The sequence below is a fragment of the Pleurodeles waltl genome, chromosome 10, assembly GCF_031143425.1.
Source record: "Pleurodeles waltl isolate 20211129_DDA chromosome 10, aPleWal1.hap1.20221129, whole genome shotgun sequence".
NCBI lineage: Eukaryota > Metazoa > Chordata > Amphibia > Caudata > Salamandridae > Pleurodeles > Pleurodeles waltl.
The window spans coordinates 1,027,760,127-1,027,782,072 of record NC_090449.1 but is presented as its reverse complement, the minus strand read 5'-3'; positions in this window follow the sequence as shown (position 1 = coordinate 1,027,782,072).

The window sequence follows — 21,946 nt, the reverse complement described above, 5'->3', positions numbered from 1 at the left end:
CTGATGCATCACTTTTGGGTTGGATGGCCACCTGGTAGAGCTGGAAATCAGAGCACTGTTGTCTCTGGCAGAATCTCAGGTCCATATCAACCTCCTGGAGCTGTGAGATATCTGCTAAGCGTTGAAAGTCTTCCACTCATCCATCAAAAGGCTGGTGCAGGTGTTCACGGGCAACACTACCACCATGTGGTATTGCAGCAAACGGAATGGAGTGTTTCTCAGCCCCTGCCTGCTTCCACCCCCCTAGCCTGCCACCCCTCACCCCAAATAGCCAAAAAGGGCTCAGCATTTGGGGGAGCCTCACCAGTTAAGAGGGTTAATTTTGTCTGTTTGTGTCCCGGTACTCTTAGATCATGGAACAGAGCACCTCTCCTTCTTAATTGTGGTTTCTTTATCATAGGTGTCCATTCCCCTTAAGATTGGACGAATCCCTAAAGGTGGTATCCTATCTGGGAGGTCAAAATAATAGTTCTCCTGGATATGAGCTAGGATCCAGTAGTTTAAAACACCCAGCTGGTATACCCAGAGTATATTTTCGTTTTGCTATTGGGTACCCGTGGTGTGGTTAAAAGAAATAATTATGGGATGCCTCCTAAATACGATTCAAACATTTCACGCACCATCTTGAACTCCCACAATTGGTCAACTCCCTTGGGTATTACCCCAATACCCCCCTCCCCCCGAGGGGGAAGGGACACCTATGATGAAGCATGCCACAATTAAGTGGATGTGATCCCTTTCCATTATCTAAGGATACCTGGATATAAGATTAAGACCCAGAAGAAAGGATATCACTATCTAGTACTTATAGTTCAAGGCTGGGAGGCTGTATGTAGTAGCCACTTCCTCTCACTCTTTCTGTATTGTGTAAGATGAAACATCTTTTATAGATCTACATGCTTTAATGATCCAAGTTGTTGAGCTGAGAGACCCATGGTACTCAATTTGCGGAGTGCAATGTTAAACATGGCCTACAAATTTTTAGCAAAGTCACATCAATAACCCACTGCCATCAATTTAGAAAGAACCAAAGTACAAGTTAGAATCAAGCTCATACATCACCACTCCACCAGAGGCTACCATATCTCAGGTTTCTGATGTATACTTCCAACTGTAGATTCCTCTAGAATCCTCTGCAGGCACCATAACAGCAGTGCTCCGGTGAGCCTCTAGGTGGCAATGTGTAGCTGAGCATCAGCCTGCACACTGACACCAGATCTTTTTTTCCTGCATCTTTGAACGCAGATCCAGAGTCCCATTTCCTTTTTGTGGGTTGATAATTTCCATTCAAAATTATTTTGGGGAATGATCTCTCCTCTGAAGGCTTGAGGATTCAAGCACTGCTTTGATTGTTGGAAACAGATGTCTGTCAGATCTGCACAAGGTGTGCCTGTGGTGTTTGGGATTAGGGAGACTTACCCTTTTTCCACTGTTGTGTTAAAACTGTACTGTTATGCACTCAAAGGGGAACCAGAACTGTAAAGAGAAGCTGTACAGTCCAAATGCCGAAAGATGTCCCACACCTCACTTAGGTCCCACTCCTGTGGACTAGACGACTGTCACAACAGGTCCTCTTCATGGTTGTGGTTGTCGAATAGATCCAAATCAAAATCTGAGAAGCATAAGCGGAAGCAGGATTCAACACCATCCTGCCACTTCCTGTCCAAAGAGTTGTAGGGAGGGTGTCGAGTTGCCAACCAATCTCTTGATTGCAGAGCTGATTCCTAAACTGGTCCCGTTGGCACCACTAATTTCATGGGGCATCTGTGACCCTGCAACTGGTTGAGGCCATGTTGCATATTTCTGGCACTCTTCTGGATCACTCTAGTGTGCCTTCAGTTCCCAAGGTTCCGTAGGGGCCTCTAGTCTGGTTACTACAAGCAGATCTGTTATTGATGCCATATGTGCCCCTTGAATCCTGCACCCACTCCAGTGCAGACTTCCAATCCAGTGCTAGTTACTTCACTAATGACACTGATCGCAATGTCCTAGGTGCCAGAGGTCAAGCCTCTTATAATTTTGGTGACCGATCTCGACCAGAATGTGCTTTTACTCCACTATAGCGCATCTTGTTCCCGTATGCTTGGATTCTGACAAAACGCCTCCTCTTGCAGGAGGCCTTCTTCAGCTTTATCATTGTGGCTTGGACTCTAATCAACTTGATTATATTTCACCCCACACTGATTATGACATATACTTTCAGGAGGCTATGGACTGCATACCTCCCCCAACAAATAGTTTATTTCACCCATTGGACCTACAATAGAGAAGAGTGCATCATTTTGCAGTAATGATTAAACATGCAGCTGAGGTCCTGGACCTACAGCTTTCAGCTGCCATCAGTTGAAGTCAAGACCAGTGTCCTCACTGAGGTTCTGCACCCCGAGAGAGCCATTGCTTGCATTTAATGAAATCCTGACTGGAGCATATGGGTGTTTGGGCAAAGTCTTTCTCTTGCCCACAAGTGAACAAGCAGTTGGCCAGAAGCCACAGACCAGGGCTGGATGACCTTGTCTGTCTTATACGGCACCCAACTCCTGGGAGTTTGCTGGCTCAAGCATCCATAGGCAGTCAACCCTAATGCATTCCCCATTACACCTCCAGACAGGGAGTCGAAAAGGATTGAGGCTTTCGAGTATCAGAAGATCTCTTCCCCCAGATTCATGTTCAGTTTGGTCAATGCAGTCTGCCTCTTAGGCTGCTATAGGCATGTCCTTTGGGACACAGCTAGCAAGATCTTGCTGGTGGTTCTGGAGTAGTTTTGGGCCCCTTTAGCTCAAACCATTCATGGCAGAAAGGATGCATCATCAGGACTGCTTGAGGTGTGTGATGGGCACTAGTGTGGTCCTCCACTGCTGTGTGGATGTGATCTACCATTGTTTCAGGGAGCGTCTCTCATGGACATTCCCTTTGATGGGTCCTGAATCTTTTGCGAAAAGGACAATTTTGCCCTTGAACGCTTTAAAGAAAGCAGATTCCTTAGGCCTTTCTACCCCTACCCGACACACTCCTCATTAGCCTGACCCATCTGAGGCTAGGTGAGGTTGGCTCATACACACAACAGGCCCTGTCGCCCTAGTACTTCATGGCTGGGGTCCTAGATTATGCAGACAGTGTGGGACAGCAGGGCCATGATTCCATCCAAACGTCACCCCTGTGGCATCAGCCTCCAAGCCACTTAGGTTTGGGTGCACAACTACCCTGTAGGAGGTAGCGATATGCCTTTTCTTCCAGGTGGCAGGCCATTACATATGACAAATGGGTCTTCCAGATGGTCTAGCAGGGCTGTGCCTTGCATTACTTTTCGACCAACCTCAGCTTCCTACCAAAGAGCAGTTTTCAGAAGAGCACCATCCATTTTGCTGCAGCAGGTGTCTGCGTTACTGGCCAAAGAGGCCATTGAGGGCCCTGCCTTGGAAGTGGATATTGGCATCAGTAAATAGTGGGAGTAATAGCCTAAAGACTGAGGCCTTTATCCTATTTTTGATCTTCAACCTCTGTGTACCTTCCATACAGAAGGGTAAATTCAAAATGCTCACACTACCAAAAGTTCTGTCTGCCCTTAATGTGGGAGAAAGATTGTTTGGCCCCACAGGACATCCACTTTCATGAGGCTGTCCTGCAGTTCCACCAATGTTACCTGGGGTTTCAGGTTGGCTAGTATAAATTTCAGCTTACTGTGAAATTGGCCTTACAAGAGCCCCTCGGGCATTCACAAAAGTGCAGGCCGTTTACATTAATTGCACCAAAGGCCATCAGCTGGATGATCAATTTATCGGAGGGGGCCACTTTGGAGCAAATTAAGGTAAGGCGGGGAGGACCATAAGCTGATAAAATTTCCTAAAAAGTCTTGTTCTGCCTATGTAGAAATTATGGTATAGTCTAACATCTAGCATATAAACTGTTCTTTCTGCTACAGTGCTGAGATTTTTGACGAAAGTCTTAAAAATGACAAGTTTGTTTAAATGAAAATCCAATAGCACTTTAGCAATAAAGCATTTATCTAATCTTAAAATGGCCCTGTCATGAAATTTTAGATAAGGATCTTTTGTCATTGGCTCAAAATTACTTTTCATAAATTGTGAAATACTGTATTGAGTTGACAAAGAATTGGTGAATATTTTACAGGTGGAAACTCTACATAGTCCTCTCGATAATTTCTTGATTCTGTTCCACGGAGTGCAGGCTGATTTACTACTCTCATGTAACGTGAAATCGCTGCCAAGTGGACTCTAACTGAAGCATGGCTAAGGCCTGGATTCAATTATTCCAGAAGGTAAGGAAGGCTATGATGGTAGAGCAGAATAAATTGAATATAAATTCTGTTGCTTACACGAAATACAAAAGTGTTTCCATTTGGCCCCTTATGACATATATGTTGATACAGATATTTCTTTAGCCAATATTTCTCTGCAGTCATCTGGAATATCCAAGTAAGAAACCCCATTGTATGTAAGAGCCATGCCAAAAAACATAGCAACACTGGTTCCGGATGCTGAATTTGGCCCTTGCAGCTAGAAAGCAGGTTTGGCAAACATGGAGATGGTATGTGTAGTTGCTCCGAAAGGAATAGAAGCTCTGCAAGACGGTACTGCCATGGCCACCATAGGACAATCAGTATTGTTCAACATAGTTCTCATTACTTTTTTCAGGACAGTTAGGACAGAGGGAAGCAAGAGAAAAGCATAAGCAAAGGTCCCTGACCAAGCGATCAAGATTCATAATAACATAATCTCTTATTCTGATTGGTTGTAAGCAGGTCTACATTCAACTTGCCCCTGTGCCAGAAGTACTTGTTCATTTGGGTTTGTACCTCCCACTCGTGACTCTCCTTGTATGTTCTGTTTAGGGACTCTGCCCATGCTTTCTCTATTTCATGAACATACTCGACTTTCAATTGAATGTGGTGCTGAATTACCCATTCCATGTTTTCTGAGCTTCTCTGGATAGAGGAAGGAACTGAGTGCCCCTTTTTTTTGTTTACGTAGTACATAGATGTTATGCAGTCCGTGTGGCTCAATATGGAATTTCCTTTTATTCTTGGAAGAAATAAATATAAACCTAGAGCGATAACTCATTTCCAGAAGACTGATATGAAGGCATGTTATGTCCACCAACCAAAAGCTACTTACAGCCAAATCATGAAAATGCACTCCCAGCCATCAAGAGATCTCCGTTGTCATTGCAGAACTGGATTTACCCTGAAGGAAGAAAGGAAGGTTACTCCTACTGCTGTATTCTTGTGCTCGCTCAACCACAAAAAGGATTGTCTCAACTCTGGTGTTATGGCAATACGGCCATTTACTGATCCTTGGCTTTGCAACTGTTTCTTGTCTAGTTCCTCTTAAAAAGGTCATGTACACAGGTGGTTTTTGGGAACAAATGATTGCAAAACAGTATCTCTCCCAAAAGAGACAGTGGCTCTGTTGAGTTGGGTAATCATGTCCATCACTCTTTCGATGGAAAGGCTTTGCCAATGTTTGTGTCCAAAAATAATCTGAAACAGTTTATATTCTTACATAGTCTTAGCATTGATTTGTCCTTGTTTAGCATTAGACCTAATCGCTGAAAATCTGACTTTCCCTTGACTTACCATTCATCAAGTTAGAGGAAAACTTAATGTCTGTTTTCTCAGAAGTGCTGCGACTGGGGCCATACACCTTGTGAAAATTCTTTGGGCTGCTATAAGGCCAAATGGAAGAACTTTTATTTGATACTGGTGAAAAAGCTGCTTCAAATCTGAAATATTTTATTTGGGATGTATGGGATATTAAACTAAGTGTCCTGTAGGTCAAAGGCGGGCATAAAGTCTCCTTCCTACAATAGTTGGACATTTTCTTTCAGCATGTAAAATGCTTCTTGAGAAATTTGTTCAACTGATGCAAAATTTAACATTGGTCCCCATTCACCTGACTTTTTTTGTTCTGGTAAAAAGCAAGTAAAAGCCTGTATTTTGCTGAGAACTGGGGATTGTTTTGAGGGACCCTTTTTTTCCATCTTCGCGGAGATCTCTGCATGTAAAAACCATAGATGTTAAAATAGAGGGTTTTTTCACGGTAGAGTACGTGGAGGTTTTGTATATACTCCAATTTATGTCCCAGATATGAGATCCAGAAGCCATTTATTTGTTCCTGTCTCCCACTGGCTGTAGTAAGGAGAGATCTTTCTACCTACAGGAGTTCCCTAAGGAGGTGTGACCATTACTGGAAAGCTGTCACTGATGTCTGGATGATCCCCAACGTTTCGCCGGCCTTCCGATGAGGGGCCTGTCTTAGATCAGAGGCCTTTGGTGGTGATGGCTTGTTTTGAGGAATACATTCCTGATGTAGTTGGTATGGCTAGTATCTTCACCCTCTTTAAGGGTACTGTCCACTTACTCCAGCTCCTCTAAAGAGCTGGGTTTGATGTTGCAATGAACCAAGAGAGTTTGCTGTGTCAGATATATATATGTTCGATGGCATGTGTAGCTGCATATACACATGCTGTGTGTACGTCTGCCATCTAGGGCTCAGAGTGTTACAAGTTGTTTTTCTTCGAAGAAGTGTTTTCAAGTCACAGGATCGAGTGACTCCTCCTCTTCAGCTCCATTGCGCATGGGCATCGACTCCATGTTAGATTGTTTTCTTTCCGCCATCGGGTTCGGGCGTGTTTCCTTTCGCTCCGATAGTTTGATTAGGAAAACTTTGAAAACGCTTCTTTTTTCGACGGTATTGTATCGATCCCGTTACATCTTCTATCGACACTTCAGTACCGTTGGAACAGATATCTCTACTCGCCCTTTGGGGCGTGCGCGCCCAACTCGGGCCTAGTCTGGCCTACCGCGTGCAAGCCTCATGGATCGGACTCCATTCTGATTCTGTCCGTGGTGCCACGCTAAATTCCCTTATACAGACCAACATCTCGTCTGTAATCTCTGCCTTTCCCCCGACCATCAGGAAGAAAATTGCGAGGCCTGCAGATCCTTCCGGTCGAAAAAGACGCTCCGAGACCGAAGAGCACGGAGACTCGAGATGGCATCAAAAAGCACCGACCATCTCAACATCAAAGAGAAGGAAATCATGCAGACCGCAGTCTCCGTTCAAGGATCTGAACACGACCAGGATTCTGAGAAGGACAGACCGGTCACGGCAGGACAGCACGTGAGTACGTCTGCCCCTGTGTCATCTAAGCCCAAACATAAGGCCTTGGGAATGCCACTGCCAGAAGGCCATGGCTCGACCTGAAAGAAAACGCTTGGTGACCAACCCACCAGCTCAGTACCGTAAAAGGCCACCCCTCCGAAGCCATCGGACTAGAGCCGAAGCTCCATCTCCGAACGGAGCAAACACCGCTCTTTCGAGTCAAAATATCGAAAATCATTTACGGAGCCGAGACCATCTTCAACCCCAACTTTTTCGATACCGAAAAAGCCAGCTTTGGAGCCGAAAAAGCCTATTTATACTGAGGAGCATGGACTTTCACAAGCACTTAAAGAAAGCCACAAAACTACTGAGGAGGGCTCACAAATAGAGGCAATGGATGAAAGGCAATCCAGGATTCATATCCATAAAGAGACTGGCAGAATTTTAACCACTCCTCCAAAACCAAAGAGGAAATTAGCCTTTCAGGAGGAACTGGACACTACACAGCCTCCAGCTAAAGTGCCAAGAACAAAGGAGACCTCCACCTCCTGAATTTTCTCCTCCCCAGTCTCCTTCTCACTCTCCACATTTACATATCTCTCCTACTACCAGTCCTACACCTCTGAAGTCACCATCGCACTCATTTGATTCGCAGCAGGACAATGTAGATCCATGGTATCTTTATAATACAGACACCATTCCAGACAATAACCCAGATTACTATCCCTCTAAGCCTTCACCACAAGAGGATAGTACAGGCTACACTCAAGTGATAGCTAGGGCGGCAACATATCATAATGTCACCATGCATACTGAGCCATTAGAGGATGACTCCTTCTTTAATACACTCTCCTCCACGCTTGCAACATATCAGTCGCTTCCTACGCTCCCCAGCATGCTGACCAGATATTTAAAGAGCCAGTAAAAGCAAGGATAATTACTCCTAGAGTGGAGAAAAAAATATAAGCCACCTCCTTCTGATCCTGACTATATTACCCAACAGCTACCTCCAGACTCGGTAGTTGTAAGCTCTGCCAGGAAGAGAGCAAGTTCGGAGTCGTCAGGTGATGCACCCCCACCAGACAAAGGGAGTAGGAAGTTTGATGCTGCAGGGAAAAAGGTGGCATCTCAGGCAGCCAACCAGTGGAGAATATCCAACTCGCAGTCATTGTTGGCTAGATATGACAGGGCCCACTGGGACGAGATGAAAGATATCCAACATCTCCCCAAGGAACAGCAAAAAAGGGCACAACAGACAGTAGAGGAAGGGTGTAAGCCATCACTAATAATCAGATCAGGTCAGCCCTAGACTCTGCAGACACAGCAGCCAGAACCATCAACACTGCTGTAACCATAAGGAGACACGCATGGCTTAAGTCTTCAGGATTCAAGCCTGAAATCCAACAGGCAGTGCTCAATATGCCATTCAACCAAAAACAACTTTTCGGCCCAGAGGTTGACACTGCAATTGAGAAGATGAAAAAGGATTCAGATACCGCAAAAGCCAGAGGTGCACGGTCTACCACACAATACAGGAGATCCTTTCGTAAACCCCAATTTGGAGGTGGATTTAGAGCCCAAACTGCCGAGGCATCCACCTCACAGCGAAAGTCGGCCTACCAACGTCTATACCAACGAGGTGGTTTCAAAAGTACTTATAGAGGCCAGTACCCCAGAGGCAGGGGAAAATATCAAACATCAAATCAAGCCTCACAACAAAGTAAGCAGTGACTTGTTCCGTTCCTTCCCAATTCACACCTCCCCTGTGGGGAGAAGACTGCAAAAGTTCCACAACAATTGGCTAAACATTACCACAGACAGCTGGGTATTATCAATTATTCGCAATGGCTATTGCCTAGAATTTACACAAACTCCACCAAACATTCCACCAAAACCACACAGGCTATCCACACACCATATCACTCTGTTGCAGGAAGAAGTCAAATCTCTATTACTCAAACAAGCAATAGAAGCTGTGCCGCAAAATCAAATAGGGACAGGAGTTTACTCACTGTATTTCCTCATTCTCAAAAAGGACAGAACGTTAAGGCCAATATTAGATCTCAGGACCCTCAATCTTTACATCCTGTCAGAACACTTTCACATGGTCACACTACAGGATGTTATCCCACTACTTCAGCAACACAATTTCATGGCAACATTAGACTTCAAAGATGCGTATTTTCACATACCCATCCATCCTGCGCACAGAAAATATCTCAGGTTTGTCATTCAAGGAAAGCATTATCAGTTCAAAGTGTTACCCTTTGGAATTACAACAGCTCCGAGGGTATTCACAAAATGCCTGGTGGTAGTCGCAGCCTACCTAAGAAGACAACACATTCATGTCTTTACATATCTAGACGATTGGCTAATACAATCAAACAGTCATACACAGTGTCAAAACCATGTGCATTATGTAATACCAACCCTGCACACTCTAGGGTTCTCCATAAACTACCAAAAATCACAACTACAACCTGCGCAAATTCAACAGTATTTAGGGGCAATACTAAATACTCAAAAAGCGCTTGCAAGTCCAAATACGCAAAGAATACAATAATTTCACAATCTATTGCTACAAATACAGACAGGTCAACAGTACACTGTCAAATTTGTGATGAAAGTATTGGGCATGATGGCATCCTGTATTGCAATTGATCCACATGCGAGACTAAATATGCGGCCCTTGCAACAGTGCCTTGCACAACAGTGGTCACAAGCACAAGGTCAACTTCAAGATCTAGTGTTGATAGACCGCCTAACGAACAAGTTACTTACCTTCGGTAACGCTTTTTCTGGTGGATACAATAGCTATCTGTGGATTCCTCACCTTATGAATTCATCCTTGCGCCAGCATCCGACGGAAAGTTCTCTTCCTAGCTCTCCACGCCGACGAGGACGTCACAATAGCACGTCTCCACGAGACTCCGTCTGACGTCACCGTGCCAATAAGAGGTCCTCGTTGGCGTGCTGACATCAGTTTCACCCATTTTCTACGTGCCTTTGAGGTGAACCGGTGTAAACAGACTTCCACAACAACTCCAATCAACACATATATACATAACACCCTCATGATGCAACATATATATATATGGAAAATGTCCCTTACCCAGTGTACATCTGTTCGTGGCATGAGACGCTGCAGATTCACATGCTGTGCATATCCCGCCATCTGGTGTCGGGCTCGGAGTGTTACAAGTTGTTTTTCTTCGAAGAAGTCTTTTCGAGTCACGAGATCGAGGGACTCCTCCCATTTCTGCTCCATTGCGCATGGGCGTCGACTCCATCTTAGATTGTTTTCCCCGCAGAGGGTGAGGTAGGAGTTGTGTATATAGTAATAGTGCCCATGCAATGGAGTAAGTATGTATGTACATAATGTGATTAAAAGTGCTGTATTTACAAATTTACAAATGTACAAGATTATTTTGTATCAACTTATAACGGCTACAGGCTCCCGGGGAGGTGGGAGGGCGCATGTGAATCTGCAGCGCCTCATGCCACGAACAGATGTACACTGGGTAAGTGACATTTTCCGTTCGATGGCATGTGTAGCTGCAGATACACATGCTGTGCATAGACTAGTAAGCAGTTATCTCCCCAAAAGCGGTGGTATAGCCTGTAGGAGTTGAAGAAGTTTGAAATAATGTTTGTAATACTGCCTGTCCTACTGTGGCTTGTTGTGTTGTTAACACATCCACACAGTAATGTTTAGTGAATGTATGAGGCGTAGACCATGTGGCTGCCTTACAGATTTCTGTCATTGGTATATTTCCCAGAAAGGCCATGGTGGCACCTTTCTTCCTAGTGGAGTGTGCCTTTGGTGTAATAGGCAGTTCTCTCTTAGCTTTAATATAACAGGTTTGAATACATTTAACTATCCATCTGGCAGTGCCTTGTTTGGATATTGGATTCCCTGCATGAGGTTTTTGGAAAGCTACAAACAATTGTTTTGTTTTGCGAATTTGTTTGGTTCTATCAATGTAATACATTAGTGCTCTTTTTATGTCTAATGTATGTAATGCTCTTTCAGCTACAGAGTCTGGTTGTGGAAAGAACACTGGGAGTTCCACTGTTTGATTTAAGTGGAACGGTGATATAACTTTAGGCAAAAAATTTGGATTTGTGCGTAGAACCACTTTGTTTGTATTTGTATAAAGGGTTCCTGTATGGTAAAGGCTTGTATTTCACTTACTCTTCTGAGAGATGTGATAGCTATTAGAAAGGCTACTTTCCAGGTTAAGTTTTGTATCTCACAAGAGTGCATGGGTTCAAATGGTGGACCCATGAGTCTTGTTAATACAATATTGAGGTTCCACGAAGGAACTGGTGGTGTTCTTGGTGGAATGATCCTTTTTAGACCCTCCATAAATGCTTTTATGACTGGTATTCTAAATATCGAAGTTGAATGTGTAATTTGCAGATAGGCCGAAATTGCTGTGAGATGTATTTTAATGGATGAAAAAGCTAACTTAGACTTTTGTAAGTGTAGTAAGTAGCTTACAATGTTTTTCGCGGACGCGTGTAATGGTTGAATTTGATGATTATGACAGTAATAAACAAATCGCTTCCATTTATTTGCGTAACAATGTCTTGTAGGTTTTCTAGCCTGTTTGAGGACCTCCATACATTCTTGTGTAAGGTTTAGATGTCCGAATTCGAAGACTTCAGGAGCCACATTGCTAGATTGAGCGATGCTGGATTCGGGTGTCTGATCTGTTTGTGTTGAGTTAACAGATCTGGTCTGTTTGATAGTTTGATATGAGGCACTACTGACAGGTCTAGTAGTGTTGTGTACCAAGGTTGTCGTGCCCAAGTTGGTGCTATTAGTATTAGTTTGTTTTGACTCAATTTGTTTACGAGATACGGAAGGAGTGGGAGAGGGGGAAAAGCGTAAGCAAATATCCCTGACCAACTCATCCATAACGCATTGCCCTTGGAGTGAGGCTGTGGGTACCTGGATGCGAAGTTTTGGCATTTTGCGTTTTCTTTTGTTGCAAATAGGTCTATTTGCGGTGTTCCCCAGGTTTGGAAGTAGGTTTGTAGTATCTGGGGATGAATTTCTCATTCGTGGATCTGTTGGTGATCCTGACTGAGATTGTCGGCTAACTGGTTTTGAATTCCTGGTATGTATTGCGCTATTAGGCGGATGTGATTGTGAATCGCCCAATGCCAAATCTTTTGTACTAAGAGGCACAACTGTGTTGAGTGTGTCCCTCCCTACTTGTTTAGGTAATACATTGTTGTCATGTTGTCTGTTTTGACAAGAATGTGTTTGTGGGCTAATAGTGGTTGAAATGCTTTCAACGCTAGAAACACTGCTAGTGGTTCTAACTGATTTATATGAAGTTGTTTTTGTTGAGTGTCCCATTGTCCCTGGATGCTGTGCTGGTTGAGGTGTGCACCCCACCCTACCATGGAAGCATCTGTTGTGATCACGTATTGGGGCACTGGGTCTTGGAAAGGCCGCCCTTGGTTTAAATTTATAGGATTCCACCATTGTAGCGAGGTGTGTGTTTGGCGGTCTATTAACACTAGATCCTGAAGTTGACCCTGTGCTTGTGTCCATTGTGTTGCTAGGCACTGTTGTAGTGGCCGCATGTGTAATCATGCGTTTGGGACAATGGCTATGCATGAAGACAACATGCCTAGAAGTTTCATCACTAATTTTACTTGATACTGTTGGTTTGGGTGCATGCCTTGTATTACGTTTTGGAATGCTTATACCCTTTGTGGACTTGGAGTGGCAATCCCTTTTTTTGTGTTGATTGTTGCTCCTAAGTATTGTTGTATTTGGCACAGTTGTAAGTGCGATTTCAGGTAGTTTATTGAGAACCCTAATTTGTGAAGGGTTTCTATGACGTATTTTGTGTGTTGAAGACACTGTTTTTGAGTGTTGGTTTTTATTAACCAATCGTCTAGGTACGGGAATACGTGTATGTGCTGTCTTCTGAAATGTGCTGCTACTACTGCAAGGCATTTTGTAAATACCCTTGGTGCTGTTATCCCGAATGGTAACACTTTGAATTGGTAATGTACTCCCTGGATTACAAACCTTAAGTATTTCCTGTGTGAAGGATGTATGGGTATATGGAAGTACGCATCCTTGAGATCTAATGTTGACATGTAGTCTTTTTGTTTGAGCAAGGGGATTACGTCTTTAAGTGTCACCATGTGAAAGTGATCTGATTTGATGTAAAGATTTAGTGTTCTGAGATCTAATATGGGTCTCAGAGTTTTGTCCTTTTTGGGTATTAGAAAATACAGGGAATAAACACCTGTTCCTTTCTGATGGTTGGGTACCAGTTCTATTGCGTCTTTTTGTAACAACGCTTGGACTTCTAGTTGTAATAGATCCAAGTGCTGTTTGGACATGTTGTGTGTTCTTGGAGGTACATTTGGTGGTAATTGTAGGAATTCTATGCAATAACCATGTTGGACAATTGCTAGGACCCACGAGTCTGTTGTTATTTCCTCCCAATGTTGGTAATAATCTGTGAGTCTCCCCCCCCCCCCCCCCCCCCCCCCACTGGTGTTGTGTTGGGGATTTGTGACACTGAAGTCACTGTTTAGTTTGAGGTGTTTTTGGGCTTTGGAATTTTCCTCTAGTTTTAGGGAACTGTCCACCTCTGTATTGTCCTCGAAAGCCTCCTCTTTGATACTGGCCCTGGTATGTGGGTCTGGTTTGTGAAGTTGAGGGTTCTGTGCTTTGGGCCCGAAACCCCCCTCTAAATTGTGTCTTCCTAAATGTGCCTCTGCTCTGTGGGGAGTAGAGCGCGCCCATGGCCTTGGCCGTATCAGTGTCCTTCTTCAGCTTCTCTATAGCTGTGTCCACCTCCGGCCCAAACAACTGCTGTCCATTAAAGGCATATTAAGCACAGCCTGTTGGATCTCTGGCTTAAACCCGGAGGTGCGTAGCCATGCGTGTCTCCGAATAGTGACCGCTGTATTCACAGTTCTTGCGGATGTGTCCGCTGCGTCCATTGACAATCGTATCTGATTGTTTGAGATACTTTGGCCCTCTTCCACCACTTGCTGTGCACGCTTTTGGAACTCCTTGGGCAGATGTTCTAAAAAGTGCTGCATTTCATCCCAATGAGCTCTGTCCTATCTTGACAATAAAGCTTGGGAATTGGCAATGCGCCACTGATTGGCCGCTTGTGCTGCAACACTTTTCCCCGCTGCATCAAACTTCCGACTTTCTTTGTCGGGTAGTGGTGCATCTCCAGAGGTGTGTGAATTAGCCCTTTTACGTGCTGCGCCTACTACTACTGAGTCAGGTGTCAGTTGTTGCGTGATGTACACAGGGTCTGTAGGGGGAGGCTTGTACTTTTTCTCCACCCTAGGTGTGATGGCTCTGCCTTTAACGGGCTCTTGCAATACTTGTTTCACGTGTTTCAACATCCCTGGTAACATTGGAATACTTTGGTACTGACTGTGTGTCGACGAAAAAGTATTAAATAAAAAGTCATCCTCAATGGGTTCAGCGTGCAGTGTCAAATTGTGAAAAGCCCCTGCTCTGGACACCACTTGCGTGTAGGCAGTACTGTCTTCCGGTGGTGATGGTTTTGCTGGGTAGCAGTCTGGACTATTGTCTGATACTGGCGCATCATATAGATCCCACGCATCTGGGTCATCCTGGCTCATCCCTGTGTGCGTTGGAGATTGCATCATAGGGGGGGTTGCAATTGGTGACGGTTGCGGTGAGTGGTGTGGTGATGGTTGTGGCGAAAAGCGTGGTGGAGTTACTGCTTTTGCCACTTTTGCTTGTGGCTGTTTTTCTTTGTCTTGGAAAGCAAGTTTCCTTTTCATCCTTATAGGAGGGAGAGTTCTTATTTTCCCTGTTTCCTTTTGAATATGGAGCCTTCTTTGCGTATAATCTGGCTCCCCTGCTTCTAGCTCTTGTCCCAATTTATGGCCTTGTAGTTGTGCTGAAAGGCCTTGTTCTTCGGAGTAGGAGCTTGTTTTTGGCTCTGAAGCTGGGTGTTTCGGTACCAAAACTTTTTCTACAGTCTTTTTCGGCCCCAAAGCCACTTTTTTTGGTTTCGGTGTGCCGATCTCTCGGTGCCGACTTAGCTCGGAGCCGGTATCTCAGTGTCGAGTCTGGTTGGAGCCAGGTTCTCGGTGTCGAGTATGCTCTGTGCCGGGATCTCGACCGGAGTCGGATGACTTCGACACGTGTGTGCCCTTTTTCGGTGCCGATGGATGGTCACCAATTTTACGGGCTAAGCCATGGCCTGCCGGCGGTGGCGTCCCCTCGGCCTTCATGATATTGGCGTGAGTTTTGGCCGGGGCTGGTTTACTCACGGTTTTCGGTGCCTGCTCTGTTTCGGGCTCGTCCGAGTCAGCAATGGAGAAAGTCTCCTCTTCCTCGACGTCGTGGTGTCCTGACGGCGCCGATACCATTTGAAGCCTTCGTGCTCTCCGGTCCCGTAGCGTTTCCTTCGACCGAAACGCCCGACAGGCCTCGCAGGTATCCTCTTTGTGTTCGGGGGACAAACACAAATTACAGACCCGATGATGATCTGTGTAAGGATACTTGTTGTGGCATTCGGGGCAGAAGCGGAATGGGGTCCGTTCCATTAGCTTGGAAGACGCACGCGGTCGGGCCGACCAGGCCCCGCCGGGGAATAGAAGCCCCGAAGGGCTACCGGAGCTCTTCTTGATTCGGTGTCGATCTGCGTTAACTAATCCGATACCGAACGCCAACAATGCCGTCAAATTTTCTGAGATTTAACTAACTTTCCGAACCGAAACACGGAGCGAAGAGGAACACGTCCGAACCCGACGGCGGAAAGAAAACAATCTAAGATGGAGTCGACGCCCATGCGCAATGGTGCCGAAATGGGAGGAGTCCTTCGATCTCGTGACTCGAAAAGACTTCTTCGAAGAAAAACAACTTGTAACACTCCGAGCCCAACACTAGATGGCGGGATATGCACTGCATGTGTATCTGCAGCTACACATGCCATCGAACACACACACACACACACACACACATATATATATATATGAAAAATATCAATCTATACATATATCTATACAACCACATATCCTAGTGCAATCAGACAGGCAACGGGGACGCAGGTGGGACAGTGAGGAATCCACAGGTAGCTATTGTATCCACCAGAAAAAGCGTTACCGAAGGTAAGTAACTTGTTCATCTGATGGATACAAACTACCTGTGGATTCCTCACCTTATGAATAGAGTCCCAAAGCAGTACCGCACTCGGAGGTGGGTGCCGTCTGATTACACCACGAAATCCTGTAAAACAGATCGTGCAAAGTGGCCGTCCCTCCGAACCTCACCATCTAAGCAATAATGCTTAGCGAAAGTGTGGAGGGACGCCCAAGTTGCCACCTTACAAATGTCCACCACTGGGACTCCCCTTGCCACCTTACAAATGTTCACCACTGGGACTCCCCTTGCTACCTTACAAATGTCCACCACTGGGACTCCCCTTGCCAGGGCCGAAGTGGCCGACTTAGACCCGGTGGAGTGAGCCCTGATTCCCTCAGGAGGAACTTTCTTTGCCAGTGAGTAGCTAACTTTTATACAAAGAATGACCCACCTGGAGATTGTTCTTTTATGGACTGCTCTGCCCTTCCGCTGACCAACATACCCCACGAACAGCTGATCCTCTAGACGAAAGTCTTTCGTCCTCTCAATATAAAAACTGAGAGCCCTTCTAGGGTCCAATCGATGGAGTCTCTCTTCCTCTTTAGAGGGGTGGGGAGGAGGGTAGAAAGAGGGAAGGGTAATAGTCTGTCCCATATGAAAAGGAGTGACAACTTTTGGCAAGAAAGCCTCCCTGGTTTTCAATACCACTTTATCAGGAAAAAACAAGGTAAAGGGGGGTTTTACGGAAAGGGCTTGAAGCCCCCCCAATCCTCCCAGCAGAAGTTATAGCAAGGAATACCGTCTTAAGAACCAAATACCTTAAAGGACATGAATGCATGGGCTGGAACGGTGAACCCATCAGAAATGTTAACACAAGATTTAAATCCCACTGAGGCATGTGAAAAGGCGTGGGGGGGAACTTATTAAGTAAGCCCTTAATAAACCTATTTACAATCGGCGATTTGAATAAAGAGGGCTGATCTGGGAGACAAAGAAAAGCCGATAGAGCAGCCAAACAACTTTTCACTGTAGCTACTGAACAGCCTTTCTTTGCCAAAGTAAGGGCAAATAACAAAACATCGGCAAGGTGGGCCTTCAAGGGATCTTTCCGCTTCTCTCCACACCAACTAACAAATTTAGCCCACCTATTGGCATAAATGGATTTAGTGGAGTGTCGCCTGGACGCTAGAACATCCACTACATCCAGTGGGAGAGAAAAGGAACTCAGGTTGCCCCGTTCAATCTCCAGGCATGTAGATGTAAGCTCTGGAGGTGGAGATGTAGAACCTGCCCCTGCGACTGCGAGAGGAGGTCTGCCCTGAGCGGGAGACAGAGCGGAGGGCACTTTGAGAGTTCTAGAAGATCTGTATACCACACCCTTTTCGCCAATCCGGTGCCACCAAGATGACTTGAGCTCTGTCTTGGCGAATCTTCCTCAGGACCCGAGGAATCAAGGTTATGGGGGGAAACGTGTAAAGCAACTGGCTGCCCCAGGGTATTTGAAACGGGTCCCTCAACGCTCCTTGCAACGGATACTGGAGACTGCAGAACGACAACCAGTGCGCATTCTCCCGAGTGGCGAATAGATCTACTTGCGGAGATCCCCCACATCTCGAAGATGTACCGGACTAGATCTGGATGGAGTGCCACTCGTGATCGGCCAAGAAGCGCTGACTGAGACTGTCCGCACGTGCGCTCAGAACCCCGGCCAAATGATTTGCTATCAAGCAAATCTGATGGTCCTGAACCTAGGACCAGAGCCGCAGAGCCTCTCTACATGGAAGGTACGACCCTACTCCTCCCTGCTTGTTTACGTACCACATTGCGGTAGTATTGTCTGTGAGGACTTGAACCGACTGACCGGGAAGGGAGGAAGACTTTGAGAGACTGACGTATCGCCCACAGTTCCAACAGATTGATATGAAACATCTGTTCCACCGGAGACCAATGACCCTTGATCTCCAGATCCCCCGATGAGCACCCCACCCTAGAGTGGAGGCATCCGTTACAAATGTGGCCACTGGAGGTGGTAGTGAGAACGGCCTTCCTTGGGAAAGTTTGCCCCCCACTGGAGATCCGCTGCAGTGTCCCTGGAAATCCTTATCGAATCCTCGATATCCCCTTTGTGCTGAAACCACTGCCTGCGGAGGCACCACTGAAGAGCCCTCATATGCCAGCGCGCATGAGTGACCAACAGAATGCAAGAAGCGAACAGACCAAGCAGGCGTAAGACCTTGAGGACCGGAACAACCGCTCCATTTCAAAACATTGGAATCAGCGCCTGAATGTCCTGAATCCGCTGAGGCGGAGGGTAGGCCCGATTCAATGTTGTATCCAGTACTTCTTCTATGAACAGGAGGCATTGAGAGGGCTCCAGGTGAGACTTGGGCACGTTTACCGAAAACCCCAGGTCGAACAACTAATGGGTTGTCACCTGCAGGTGATGCAGCACCAACTCCGGAGACTTGGCTTTGATCAACCAATCGTCCAGGTAAGGGAACACCGCTATTCCTTTCCGCCTGAGATGTGCTGCAACCACCATCACCTTTGTGAAGACTCGAGGTGCTGAAGTAAGTCCAAATGGAAGGACCGCAAACTGGTAGTGTTGCGACCCCACTACAAACCGGAGATACTTCCTGTTCGACTTGAGTATAGGGATGTGAAAGTACACATCCTGCAAGTCGACAGACACCATCCAATCTGTGCCAGAGTCAGCATTTTGAATTTCTCCTGCTTGAGGAACCAATTCAAAATCCTCAGGTCTAGGATTGGCCTCAGACGACCGTCCTTCCTGGGGATCAGGAAATATCTTGAATAACAACCCTGACCCCTTTCCTGCTCCGGAACCAACTCTATTGCATCCTTCGATAACATGGTCAGAACCTCCTGTAGCAACAACAGAAGATGGTCCTCCGAACAAAACGAGGGACGAGGGGGGAAGAGAGGAGGTAGCTCCTGAAAGGGGAGATCATATCCTTTTTCCACACTATTCAACACCGAGGAGTCTGCTGTTATCAACTCCCACTTGCAGAGAAAAAGATGAAGCCTTCCCCCTACAGAAGAGGCATGTTCAATAAAGTGGAGAAAACTAGGGCTGCCTTCCCTGCTGTTGTCCACCAGAGGAAGAGGATGACAAAGAAGGGTGTTGCTGGACTGCCCCTCTAACTGTAGCCCTGCCACGCCCTCTAAAGGGTCGATAAGATGAGTTGGCAGGCTGTTGAGCCGAGAACTGGGGCCTCTGAAACACCACCCCACGACCAAACCCTCTAAATCTGCGAAAGGACCTATATGGAGCAGCAGGGGTAGCTTGGAGTTCTAAGGACTATGCAGTTGCTCTGCTCTCCTTTAAAACGTTCAAGGGCAGAGTCCGCTTTCTCTCCAAATCAGCTGTTCACCATCGAAGGGCAAGTCAAGTAAGGTGGTCTGTACGTCCGAGGAGAATCAGGAGGACTTCAGCCATGCATGCCTCCTTGTAGCAACAGATGTCCCCATCACTCTAGCAATCGAGTCAGTGGTATCAAGGCCCGATTGTATAATCTGTTGAGGTGCAGCCTGCGCATCCGAAAAGAGTGTTCCAAAAGGCTTCTGCGCCTCCTGTGGCAGATCTCCGACCATAGCCTTGGCAGAGTCCATAAGGGCATGGACATACTTGCCCAGCACACAGGTAGCGCTCACAGTCTTAAGCACCATGCTGCAAAACAAAAATCTTTTTTTGAAGACTGCTCCATTCGTTTGGACTCCCTATCAGACAGGGCCACAGGGAACGAACCAGGAGCAGACTTTGTGGAGCAAGACACTTGAACCACTAAACTCTCTGGGGTTGGATGACGTGAGAGGAACTGAGGATCCTTGGGTGCCCCCTATGTCTCCTTGCCACCGCTCTATTAACAGCTGGAGCTGAAACTGGCTTCCTCCACAAGTCCATAATAGGCTCCAACAAAGCCTCGTGGAAGGGCAGCAAAGGATCAGCTGATGATGTAGAAGGATGCAGCACCTCCGTCAGTAGATTGGTCTTCACCTCTGCTGCAGATAAAGGCAGGTCTAAATAGTCTGCTGCCTTTCTAATGACTGAGTGGAATGACGCTGCCTCCTCCGTAAACTCCCCCGGAAATGAAATGTCCCATTCCGGGAAAGTATCCAATCCACTGGCCGACCCCAGTCCTTGGAATTCCTCCAAAGGCTCTTTAAGCTCCCCCTCTTCTAATTGCCGGTATTCTTCTTCTTCAAGAAGACGCAAGGCCTCTCTCCGACACCTCAAGCGGGATTCTAACCTCGACATCGACTCCATCGACGCCGAATCCCGACCGGGCACAGAAGATGCATGGATCCGAACATCACTCGGACCCGGCGCTGACACGGACTCCAACGGCACCTCCTTCGGAGTCGGTTGGCACGCAGGTAATGGAGCCGGCTGGCCAGGGGAGAGCATCGGCGTCGGCTGATGCGGAGATGGCAATGGCGCCACAGATGTAGGTGGGGACGCCATACCTTGAGGAGACACCATAGACGTTGATCTGGCACCCTCAACCGGGCAGAACGGCATAAACGGCTTCGACTGTTATGGAGCCGGGGAGCCCAAAGAAAAAGCTAATGGCCTAGTGGGACCTGCCGGTGCACCAGCAGGGGCCATAGCCTGGAAAACAGCATACATGGCATTTAAGAATGCCACCAGATCCGCTCACAGAGCCGGGAAGGCAGGATATTGCTGTTCTTGATCCTGCTGCTGCACATCAGGCTCTTGCCGTGCCGGAGAAAACTGAGAGCCATGAGGAGCCACCTCATATACTGACGGCGTCAGACACTTCAGGGCTTTGGGGCTGCGGAGTCACAGTAGGGCTCACTTCCCAATTACTCCGACGTCAAGTTGATGGAGACCTCGATCGGATCGGTGCCGTGAACCATGACGATGCCGAGTCATGCCGAAGCCACCTCTTATGCCTCCTGGAAGAGGTTCGAGAGGAAGCACTCTTGTGGTCCTTCTTCTTAGCCTTCGCTAAGAAAAGCTTGGCCTCTTTCCTTAAGTACCCTAAGATTCATACTCTGGCACGACCCACACCGACTCGACATCGTGCTCAGAGCTAAGGCACCAAAGGCAGTTCTCATGTAGATCCGTGACCGACATCCTACCTCCACACTTACTAAACGGCTTGAAACCCGATTTTCTCGGAGGAAACATTGTAACAACCAAGGATACACATTATCCAACGAGCCAGGAACAAACTGTTGGCGTCGAAGGCATGGAAAAAAGGAAAACTGACGTCAGCACGCCGACCTCTTATTGGCATGTTGACATCAGACGGAGTCGCGTGGAGCTGTGCTATTTTGACGTCCTCGTCGACGTGGAGAGCTAGGAAGAGAACTTTCAGTCGGATGCTGGCGCAAGGATGAATTCATAAGGTGAGGAATCCACAGGTAGTTTGTATCCACCAGAAATACATGTCCCTTCAGTGGTGGAATTCCACAAATCTAAACAAAGGGCGGCCATTTCAAGACCCTGTGCCTCAGACCATACTTACAACAGATGCTTCAATGATTGGCTGGGGCGCTCACCTCAACAATAACAACATTCAAGGACAATGGGATGCCCAACACAAACAGCTACATATAAATCACTTAGAGCTGTTAGCTGTCTTCCTAGCACTCAAAGCTTTTCAGCCTCTCCTTATTCACAAAACTGTATTGATCAAAACAGACCACATGACCA